At 41.1% G+C, this 9,740-nt stretch overlaps 1 pseudogene across 1 annotated transcript; it reads left to right on the top strand.

Moving 5' to 3' along the window:
* Positions 1–1,127: 1,127 nt before the first annotated feature.
* On the top strand, positions 1,128–7,510 carry LOC309828153 (protein CDV3 homolog; annotated as a pseudogene). The gene is made up of 3 exons: positions 1,128–1,371; positions 6,356–6,632; positions 7,362–7,510. The product of its transcript is annotated as a protein CDV3 homolog (transcript).
* Positions 7,511–9,740: the final 2,230 nt, after the last annotated feature.

Raw genomic sequence — 9,740 nt, forward strand, 5'->3', positions numbered from 1 at the left:
GAGAAATGACACTATCCAATCTGACGCCAATGTTTGAGAAGCTATGGAATACCCCACAGGTAATACCCATTAACAACACATGGTTATTTAAGAATGAAAAAGGTATTACTTTTCTTTCAATTTATGTGCATAATTTATTCAAACAGCTACTAAGTTGTAAATAGAACTTTTACGTATTTCTTTTGGCACCATGAAAATATTTACTGAGATCCCAAGGGAGCTGTGAACCATGAAATTTTGGAAACCTTTGGTGAAAGCCAATCATGTAAATCCTGTTTCCTGTTTCCTCAGCTTCCTTGCATCTAGAGGTGACCATATGAGCCAATTCCAGCCTAAGCAGAAATCTGCTGGGGGTGAGGGAGGAAGGAAGGTGCTGAGAGAGCATTTACTTTCCTAATAAAAGGGGAAAATGACTAAGACTGTTAGTTGTCCTTCAAAAGTCCAATTCCTTTAGTCATAAAATCCTACAAGTTTTAGCTACAGACTACATGTTCCAGTCTCCTTTCCAGCTACATGTGACCAACTGACTAAGCTCTGGCCAAAGGTACAGGAGCAGAAGTGATACATGCAAATTCTGGAGCATACTCTAAAAAGGAATGGGTGTACCTTCTAGTTCTTTTCCCTTTCTTGTCAAGGCCCAGAGAATTTAAATAATTAGCCTCAAATACACATAGATAATATCAGCAGAACTCAGATAAGAATGTTAGGCCTCCTTATTTCTAATCCACTGTACTTTCTATATACTACACTCATTGGGGTCTTAGAAATCTCTGCTATAACTCTGTACACTATACTTGGTATGTTAGTATAACAAAGTCTCTTTGATACGATGCCATACTATTGATTCAAAATAATAACAGGATAAATTCACATTATTATAATGCATAAACCATAGCACCTCAGTTAATAAGCAAGATTTAGTTAGTGAGTCAACTGAGTTTCTTAACCTGAACAACATAGGACTGGACTCCAGCTCATGGTAGGTTATCTCTCCAAGGTGCAGATCACATGATACTTGCACAGTTCTATGACTAGAAGTAGCAAAGAGGTGGAGATTTAGCCATTGCTCCACGAATGAGAGTTTCTCTTAATTGAGATGGGAATATGAAAAAGCGACATAAAGACAAATGGACATAAAGACAAAAGGATGGGGTGCAGGGACCTGGCTGGGCTACAGCGGGACGGCAGGCAGGGAGGCCATGGGCCCCGGAGCTGCCACCAAGGTTGTGACAAAGGATGCAGATGAGTGGAAAGAATCTGAGCAAAAAGAGGTTGATTACAGCAGCCTAAGAGTTCAAACAATGCAAATAAGTGAAAAGGAAGAAGATGAAAATGAAAAAAGAGGAAGACTTCCGGGAAGATGGCGGAAGAGTAAGATGCGGAGATTACCTTCCTCCCCACAGATACACCAGAAATACATCTACACGTGGAACAACTCCTACAGAACACCTACTGAACGCTGGCAGAAGACCTCAGACCTCCCAAAAGGCAAGAACCCCCCCACGTACCTGGGTAGGGCAAAAGAAAAAAATAAACAGGGACAAAAGGATAGGGATGGGTCCTGCACCAGCGGGAGGGAACTGTGAAGGAGGAAAAGTGTCCACACACTAGGAAGCCCCTTCGCGGGCGGAGACTGCGGGTGGTGGAGGGGGGGAGCTTCGGAGCCGCGGAAGACAGCACAGCAACAGGGGTACGGAGGGCAAAGCGGAGAGATTCCAGCACAGAGGATCAGGGCCGACCGCCACTCACCAGCCAAGAGGCTTGTCTGCTCCCCCGCCGGGGCGGGCGGGGCTGGGAGCTGAGGCTCGGGCTTCAGTCGGAGCACCGGGAGAGGACTGGGGTTGGCGGCGTGAACACAGCCTGCAGGGCGTTAGTGCACCGCGGCTAGCCGGGAGGGAGTCCGGGGAAAAGTCTGGACCTGCGGAGAGGCAAGAGACATTTTCTTCCCTCTTTGTTTCCTGGTGCGCGAGGACAGGGGATTAGGAACGCTGCTTAAAGGAGCTCCAGAGACGGGCGCGAGCCACGGCTGAAAGTGCAGACCCCAGAGACAGACATGAGACGCTAGGGCTGCTGCTGCCGCCACCAAGAAGGCTGTGTGCGAACACAGGTCACTGTCCACGCCCCCCTTCCAGGGAGCCTGTGCAGCCCGCCACTGCCAGGGTCCCGGGATCCAGGGACAACTTCCCCAGGAGAACGCACGGCTCACCTCAGGCTTGGCGCAATGTCACTCCGGCCTCTGCCGCCGCAGGCTCGCCCTGCACTCCGTGACCCTCCCTACCCCCGGCCTGAGTGAGCCAGAGCCTCCGAATCAGCGGCTCCTTTAACCCTGTCCTGTCTGAGCAAAGAACAGATGCCCTCTGGCGACCTACACACACAGGCGTGTAGCAAGACAGGAACACAACCCCACCCATTAGCAGAGAGGCTGCCCAAAATCATAATAAGTCTACAGACACCCCAAAACACACCAACAGACGTGGACCTGCCCACCAGAAAGACAAGATCCAGCCTCATCCACCACAACACAGGCACTAGTACCCTCCACCAGGAAGCCTACACAACCCACTGAACCAACCTTAGCCACTGGGGACAGACACTAAAAACAACAGGAACTACGAACCTTCAGCCTGCAAAAAGGAGACCCCAAACACAGTAAGGTAAGCAAAATGAAAAGACAAAAACACACAGCAGATGAAGGAGCAAGATAAAAACCCACCAGACCTAACAAATGAAGAGGAAATAGGCAGTCTACCTGAAAAAGAATTCAGAATAATGATAGTAAAGATGATCCAAAATCTTGGAAATAGAATAGACAAAATGCAAGAAACATTTAACAAGGACCTAGAAGAACTAAAGATGAAACAAACAATGATGAACAACACAATAAATGAAATGAAAAATACTCTAGATGGAATCAATAGCAGAATAACTGAAGCAGAAGAACGGATAAGTGACCTGGAAGACAAAATAGTGGAAATAACTACTGCAGAGCAGAATAAAGAAAAAAGAATGAAAAGAACTGAGGACAGTCTCAGAGACCTCTGGGACAACATTAAATGCACCAACATTCGAATTATAGGGGTTCCAGAAGAAGAAGAGAAAAAGAAAGGGACTGAGAAAATATTTGAAGAGATTATAGTTGAAAACTTCCCTAATATGGGAAAGGAAATAGTTACTCAAGTCCAGGAAGCACAGAGAGTCCCATACAGGATAAATGCAAGGAGAAATATGCCAAGACACATATTAATCAAACTGTCAAAAATTAAATTCAAAGAAAGCATATTAAAAGCAGCAAGGGAAAAACAACGAATAACACACAAGGGAATCCCCATAAGGTTAACAGCTGATCTTTCAGCAGAAACTCTGCAAGCCAGAAGGGAGTGGCAGGACATATTGAAAGTGATGAAGGAGAAAAACCTGCAACCAAGATTACTCTACCCAGCAAGAATCTCATTCAGATTTGACGGAGAAATTAAAACCTTTACAGACAAGCAAAAGCTGAGAGAGTTCAGCACCACCAAACCAGCTCTACAACAACTGCTAAAGGAACTTCTCTAGGGAAGAAACACAAGAGAAGGAAAAGACCTACAATAACGTACCCAAACCAATTAAGAAAATGGGAATGGGAACATACATATCGATAATTACCTTAAATGTAAATGGACTAAATGCTCCCACCAAAAGATACAGATTGTCTTGATACCAAAACCAGACAAGGATGTCACAAAGAAAGAAAACTACAGGCCAATATCACTGATGAACATAGATGCAAAAATCCTCAACAAAATACTAGCAAACACAATCCAACAGCACATTAAACGGATCATACACCATGATCAAGTGGGGCTTATTCCAGGAATGAAAGGATTCTTCAATATATGCAAATCAATCAACGTGATACACCATATTAACAAATTGAAGGAGAAAAACCATATGATCATCTCAATAGATGCAGAGAAAGCTTTTGACAAAATTCAACACCCATTTATGATAAAAACCCTGCAGAAAGTAGGCATAGAGGGAACTTTCCTCAACATAATAAAGGCCATATATGACAAACCCACAGCCAACATCGTCCTCAATGGTGAAAAACTGAAAGCATTTCCACTAAGATCAGGAACAAGACAAGGTTGCCCACTCTCACCACTGTTATTCAACATAGTTTTGGAAGTTTTAGCCACAGCAATCAGAGAAGAAAAGGAAATAAAAGGAATCCAAATCGGAAAAGAAGAAGAAAAGCTGTCACTGTTTGCAGATGACATGATACTATACATAGAGAATCCTAAAGATGCTACCAGAAAACTACTAGATCTAATCAATGAATTTGGTAAAGTAGCAGGATACAAAATTAATGCACAGAAATCTCTGGCATTCCTATATACTAATGATGAAAAATCTGAAACTGAAATCAAGAAAACACTCCCATTTACCATTGCAACAAAAAGAATAAAATATCTAGGAACAAACCTACCTAAGGAGACAAAAGACCTGTATGCAGAAAATTATAAGACACTGATGAAAGAAATTAAAGATGATACAAATAGATGGAGAGATATACCATGTTCTTGGATTGGAAGAATGAACATTGTGAAAATGACTATACTACCCAAAGCAATCTACAGATTCAATGCAATCCCTATCAAATTACCACTGGCATTTTTCACAGAACTAGAACAACAAATTTCACAATTTGTATGGAAACACAAAAGACCCCGAATAGCCAAAGCAGTCTTGAGAACGAAAAACGGAGCTGGAGGAATCAGGCTTCCTGACTTCAGACTATACTACAAAGCTATAGTAATCAAGACAGTATGTTACTGGCACAAAAACAGGAACAGGATAGAAAGCCCAGAGATAAATCCACGCACATATGGTCACCTTATCTTTGATAAAGGAGGCAGGAATGTACAGTGGAGAAAGGACAGCCTCTTCAATAAGTGGTGCTGGGAAAACTGGACAGCTACATGTAAAAGTATGAGATTAGATTACTCCCTAACACCATACACAAAAATAAGCTCCAAATAGATTAAAGACCTAAATGTAAGGCTAGAAACTATCAAACTCTTAGCAGAAAACATAGGCAGAACACTCTATGACATAAATCACAGCAAGGTCCTTTTTGACCCACCTCCTAGAGAAATGGAAATAAAAACAAAAATAAACAAATGGGACCTAATGAAACTTAAAAGCTTTTGTGTAGCAAAGGAAACCATAAACAAGACGAAAAGACAACCCTCAGAATGGGAGAAAATATTTGCAAATGAAGCAACTGACAAAGGATTAATCTCCAAAATTTATAGGCAGGTCATGCAGCTTAATAACAAAAAAACAAACAACCCAATCCAAAAATGGGCAGAAGACCTAAATAGACATTTCTCCAAAGAAGATATACAGACTGCCAACAAACACATGAAAGATTGCTCATCATCACTAATCATTAGAGAAATGCAAATCAAAACTACAATGAGATATCATCTCACACCAGTCAGAATGACCATCATCAAAAAGTCTACAAACAATAAATGCTGGAAAAGGTGTAGAGAAAAGGGAACCCTCTTACACTGTTGGTGGGAATGTAAATTGATACAGCCACTGTGGAGAACAGTATGGAGGTTCCTTAAAAAACTACAAATAGAACTACCATATGACCCAGCAATCCCACTACTGGGCATATACCGTGAGAAAACCAAAATTCAAAAAGAGTCATGTACCAAAATGTTCATTGCAGCTCTATTTACAATAGCCCAGAGATGGAAACAACCTAGGTGTCCATCATCGGATGAATGGATAAAGAAGATGTGGCACATATATACAATGGAATATTACTCAGCCATAAAAAGAGATGAAATTGAGCTATTTGTAATGAGGTGGATAGACCTAGAGTCTGTCATACAGCATGAAGTCAGAAAGAGAGAGAGAAATACCGTATGCTAACACATATATATGGAATTTAAGAAAAAAAATGTCATGAAAAACCTAGGGGTGAAACAGGAATAAAGACACAGACTTACTAGAGAATGGACTTGAGGATATGGGGAGGGGGAAGGGTAAACTGTGACAAAGCGAGAGAAAGGCATGGACATATATACACTACCAAACGTAAGGTAGATAGCTAGTGGGAAGCAGCCACATAGCACAGGGAGATCAGCTCGGTGCTTTGTGACCGCCTGGAGGGGTGCGATAGGGAGGGTGGGAGGGAGGGAGACGCAAGCAGGAAGAGATATGGGAACATATGTATATATATAACTGATTCATTTTGTTGTGAAGCTGAAACTAACATACCATTGTAAAGCAATTATACTCCAATAAAGATGTTAAAATGAAAAGAAAAAAAAAAAGAAAGAAAATGAAAAAAGAGAAGATCCAGATGATAATCGGGAAGAAGGTAGAGGTGGTGGTGGTGATGTAGAAACATCTTCAGGTACCTGGAATAAAACAGCTCCTGTACAAACATCTCCTGCTCCAGTAGTTGTTACAGAAACCCCAGAACTGACAATGACTAGAGGCATGTATAGGCCTCTTGGGGTCAGGTTGACCACAGCAAGGAAAGCACCACAAGGACCACTAGAAATCTACAGTGATACACAGTTCCCATCCCCGCAGTCCACTGCCAAGCATGTAGAAAGCCAGAATAGGTATTTAAAATGAATGCTACCTGGAGTGAAATGACCACGTATGGCACATCCACATCTTATTTAGGGACATGAATTTTTTACAAAGTAAATAATATGGGAAGAAATGTAAATTACATCAAATGGAAATTTTTCAGGGTGGCTTTTAAATTAAGTCCCAGACTTTTTGCCTCTTTGAGAGCACAGCTGGCTTGAACTTAAACCTCCACTTTGACCTGTTCCTCAGCTCTGTCCTACAGTGATTCACCACACTCATCTTTATCTGATCCACTCCCATAAAGTAGAAGTGTGGAGAGGTCTTTGAATAATGAGTAGAACTTTACTTGAATGAGGAAATTGTTGTCCTTACTTTATGCATAAAGAAAGAGATATGTATTGTCTATTATTTGCTAAAAGTGAGTCTTAGAAGGAATCACCATGTCATTATACAGCTTGTTAACTTTCCAGTTGCCTTGAAGTCGGTCCCAAAATAGGTTTTCAGTTAATAGTATTCAGCAGATTTGCTACCACAGAAAATAGGACTGTAGCGCTTCAGTACAGTATTCTATATTTTCTGTTCAACTGAAGCCTTAAAAAATGGTTTTGATAAGGATTTATAAACCAGTTTCCCCCTCCTGTCCCTTCCTCAAGATTTTTCTAAGGGGTGGCTTTTTTTTTTAATTCAAGGAAGGATATTTTCAAAACAACCTAGTGAAGAAGAAATATTTACTGATCACATTTCTTTTCCCTTAGGGATAAAGAAATGGAGAAGAGCTTTGAAGTAGTAAGACACAAAACTAGAGGTAGGGATGAGGTTTCAAAAAACCAGGCCCTTAAACTTCAGCTAGACAACCAGCATGCTGTGCTTGAGAATCAGAAAAGCAGCCACACAGTACAATTAAGGAATGGTGTTTGCTAACCCTTCTAAGGTAACTAGACCACAGCTAACCACCACGGACAGCCTTCCATCATCTACCTGATCTCTGCTGGATCTACAACGGATGCAGACCGCTCGGTATACGGGATTAGCCCTACTGCACTATGGAAGTTTAAAGTGTCACCACTGCTCTTTATGTGTATTGGATTTAGGGGGATTTTCATTGTTATATAAATGTGTGAACTAGATTCAGCAGTGTTCTTTCATAATTACTCTACAAATACAAAAAAAACAAAAACTGCAGCCAGTGGTCATTTCAAAATCTTTTTATGTTCAGATACTGAGCCTTCGTAAGGGTTGACTACCTCAGATTTGCTGCACTCATTGTGAACTTCATGTGGATCACAATGTCTGGATAAGAAGGTTACAGCTTTTAAGTGCTGATGAGAAACTTGAAACCAGCTCTCCTGGATTCCTATCAGAAATCCTGCAGAAAGTCAGCCATCTGGGTTCTGATCTGCTGTAAAAGATGAAGATTTAAGTGACCTTAATTAACCTGTCCTGTGCCCCATTCATAAGGAACACTCTGTAGTACACCATGGCTGTATTAGACTTTCTGGAACATGCTGCTCTCAAAAGAACTGATGTGTCCAGATAATCTGTGTAGGGCTGTGATTTATAATTTAAACTTTGGGTTGTATTCTGAGGTAAACACAAATTAAATTCAACCAAACTCGGGTCACCAAGTGGGAAAGTGGGGGGGGGCATAATCTTATTTCTTTTAGTAATTTTTTATTCGGGTAGTGCTCTTTCTGTGTTCCATATTAAGGATTTTTTTGGTTTTGGGGTTTTTTTTTGCTTTGACTTGGAATAGTTCTTTGACAGAGCATATTGCTTGGCTAAGTAACCTGAAACATGCATTAGAATTGTGAAATGTCTCATGAATATGTCAATCCCTAGAGTAGAAACAAATGGCCTTTGATGTAAAGGGCAGTAGATGCAGGGGGCTCTACTTCAGGTGATGCGGAAGCCTCCTCTAATCAGGTCTAAGTTGTATAGTAAACTGTGGTGGAAAGAGTATGGTTTCTGCTCAGGCCAAGGGAGTCACGGATGTGTCCTTATAAATTCAAGGCAGTGAGAGCAGAGCCTCAACCTAAAACCCACTGAAGTTTCATGGATCTTGCATGATCTCTGACAAGAATTCCAGATGCACTTGTGCCCAAATGTTTAAGGTGTTAGACATTCTGTAGATGCAGTGATTGTCCCAGCCTAGCTCTGTCGTCAACCTTCTGGTGTGTCTCTTTACATTGTTCATTTGGAGAGTCGGGGCAAAAGACAGGTGAGGTAGTCCTTCTGTTTTTAATAATTACAGCTTAAACTATACAGTAATTTTTAGTCCTGAAAAAGGACATCAGGACGCTACCCAGGATTACTGAAAAGTCTTTCCATCTAATGAGATAGTCTGGTAATTTTCTAGTTTTGTATCTTCGGTTTAATAGAAATATTTCAAAGTGGCATGTGACCACTTGATGCAGAGTCTGGGTTTCTCTATAATAAAATCCCTTTGCCAAGTGTAAGAGTTGCAGACTTGCTACTGGCAAGAGTGAAGCAAATGGGTGAGTAAAACTATCCTGATGCAGGAGCATTTTCCTCTAGGAGTTCAGAGTTGATAAAAGTGTTGATGCAGGAATCACACTCCTAGGAGGGTTACAGAGTCATCTGACAGGACCTGCGAACCATATCTGGGCAATAACGTTGGCATTATTTGAAGGCAGGCAGGATGTCTACGTTCTGATGTACTTGGGTACTTGCTGAGCCAGCCAAGGAGAGGTTGGATGATTGAGAAACAAAGGATTCTTGGTTAATCTGAAGAGTTCATTTGGGAACTAAAAATCTTTTAACAAATAATCTCTTCGACCTTGAGCCACATATTTCCCCTGAAAAGTATGCATTTTTTCCAGCAAAATTTTGTTGGGGGTTACATTATTAAGGAAAGAACTGAGATGAATATCTGGAAATGTTACTTAATGGAACAGAAATCTGAAGACCTGCAGGAGATTTAAAAATTCCAACCCTTGATACAACTTTTTAAAAGATTGTGAAATTATCAAAATGCACATGAATCAAGTTTTAATATGCTGTATGATGGGTGGATGAGGCTGTCCATTGTAACATTTCTTTCTCTGAATTCTCAGGCATGGTTTGGCAGTGCAAAAACTCTGTAACATTAACAAAGTCAATAAAAAGTAAATACA

This window comes from Grampus griseus (genome assembly GCF_964374135.1).
Source record: "Grampus griseus genome assembly, chromosome: 1".
In the NCBI taxonomy this organism is placed as follows: Eukaryota; Metazoa; Chordata; class Mammalia; order Artiodactyla; family Delphinidae; genus Grampus; species Grampus griseus.